The sequence below is a fragment of the Triticum urartu genome, chromosome 7A, assembly GCF_056163025.1.
Source record: "Triticum urartu cultivar PI428250 chromosome 7A, HENAU_Tu73, whole genome shotgun sequence".
In the NCBI taxonomy this organism is placed as follows: Eukaryota; Viridiplantae; Streptophyta; class Magnoliopsida; order Poales; family Poaceae; genus Triticum; species Triticum urartu.
This window is the reverse complement of record NC_141879.1, coordinates 484435921-484438177: the sequence shown is the minus strand read 5'-3', so window position 1 is coordinate 484438177 and position 2257 is coordinate 484435921. Positions and strand designations below refer to the sequence as shown.

Sequence of the window (2257 nt, the reverse complement as noted above, 5' to 3'; positions counted from 1 at the left end):
AGAAAGACCCAAGAAATTTCATAATGTCATTGGAACAAAGTGGATTTTCTAGAACAAACAAGATGAATATGGACAAGTAATAAGGAACAAGGCAAGGTTAGTGGCACAAGGTTTCACCCAAGTTGAAGGTTTGGACTTTGGTGAAACTTTTGCCCCCGTTGCCCGTCTCGAATCCATTTGCATCTTGCTTGCTTATGCCTCTCATCATGATTTCAAATTATATCAAATGGATGTTAAGAGTGCATTTCTTAATGGTCCTCTTAAGGAGTTGGTGTATGCTAAGCAACCTCCCGGTTTTGAAGACCCCGATCATCCCTCTCACGTTTATGAACTCCATAAGGCACTCTATGGACTCAAACAAGCACCTCGTGCTTGGTATGATCACCTTACGGCATTCCTAAGCGAGAAGGGGTTCCAGATTGGGGTAATATATTCCACTCTCTTTACGAAGAGGGTAAAAGGAGAGTTGTTTGTCTGCCAAATATATGTTGATGATATTATCTTTGGGTCAACTAACCATGCTATTAACGTTGAGTTTGAGAATCTTATGACTAAGGAATTTGCGATGAGCATGATGGGAGAGTTGAAGTTCTTTCTCGATTTTCAAGTGAAGCAATTGAGAGGCGAAACCTTCATCAATCAATCTCGTTATATCCAAGGCATGCTCAAGAGATTCAAAATGCAAGATGTCAAGCCAATGAAGACACCCATGGCCACAAATGGTCAACTTCATCTTGATCCAAATGGTAAAGAAGTGGATCAAAAGGTATATCGCTCTATGATCGGTTCCTTGCTTTACCTTTGTGCATCTAGGCCAGATATTATGTTGAGTGTGTGTATGTGTGCAAGATTTCAATCCGCTCCTAAGGAGAGCCACTATTCGGCAGTGAAAAGGATCCTTCCATATTTGGTTCATACCCCAAACTTGGGCCTTTGGTATCCCAAGGGATCATCATTTGAGTTAATGGGTTACTCGGATTTGGATTGGGCCGGAGACAAGGTTGATCGCAAGTCCACATCCGGCTCATGTCAATTCCTAGGGAGATCGTTGGTAAGTTGGTCTTCAAATAAGCAAAATTGTATATCTCTCTCCACAGCCGAAGCTGAGTATATTGCTGCCGGGAGTTGTTGTGCCCAATTATTATGGATGAGGCAAACTTTGATGGATTACGGTGTCAAATGTGACAAAGTGCCTCTGGTGTGACAATGAAAGTGCCATCAAGATCGCCGAGAATCCGGTTCAACATAGCAAGACCAAGCATATTGAGATTAGTCATCATTTCATTAGAGATCATGTGGCCAAGGGAAACATTGAGTTACTCCATGGCAACACCGAGAATCAACTAGCAGACATCTTCACCAAGCCCCTTGACGAAGCAAGATTCCGCGAGTTAAGGCATGAGCTAAATATCGTGGATATTAGTAACTTCGGATGAAACTCTTGCTCACACACACATACTCATGTACTATCTTGCTTAGATGTAGGCACATGTCTAGGGGGAGCTAGCTCAACTCATGAGCTATCTTATCCTAGAAGTGCATAAAACAAACACAATCTTTCACATAAGCCACTTTAGGTGGTACTTGTGCTTCAAAGATGAGTATTGGTCTTAGGCCCAAGGTTCATATCTTCGCGGTGCCAAACCAAGTAAACTCAAACATGGTGGCCTCGGCCACCGCCCTCGCTTGAGGGTTGTGTCCGTGTTTGTTTCTCTTGTGTGGTGTGTTGTTTCTTTTCTTTTTTGGTTGGTTCTCATCGCTTCTCTTTTGGTACAAGTGCTCCACATATACCCTTTCCATAGCAATAGGACTTTCCTCGTGGCGTATTCAGAAATGTAGACTGAGTGCTTTGTGAAGTAGGGGTAAGAGTATACACTCAGCCTTGTATTTTAAAAATCCACTCGTGTCAAAGTTCCTGAATACCCCGTGCGCACGGGCCTGTACCGTGTGCACGGGGCCCCCGTGCGCACGAGCCCGTGCGCACGGGACCCCCGTGCGCACGGGGCTCACTTAGCCCGTGCGCACAGGGTCTGCGGTTTCTGGTTCTGAAGAGGTGGGGGTGGGGGGGGGGCTCGGGTTCATTTCCACCCATTCGCCCCCTCCACTCCCCAGGAAGCCTCCAGCACCGCCGCCGTCGCCTCCACTCGCCGGAGCTCCTCCAGGCTTCGCCGGGGTTCCTCCTCCGTGGATCTGCATCCAGATGGGGTCCTCCTCCGGTTGGTCTTGTCCCCTTGTTCCATCTCCTTGAGTTCCTTTC

The 2257-nt window shown here is 46.4% G+C and overlaps 1 pseudogene; it reads left to right on the top strand.

Moving 5' to 3' along the window:
- Positions 1–679: 679 nt before the first annotated feature.
- Positions 680–1436, top strand: LOC147960070 (secreted RxLR effector protein 161 pseudogene; annotated as a pseudogene).
- The last annotated feature ends 821 nt before the right edge of the window (positions 1437–2257 follow it).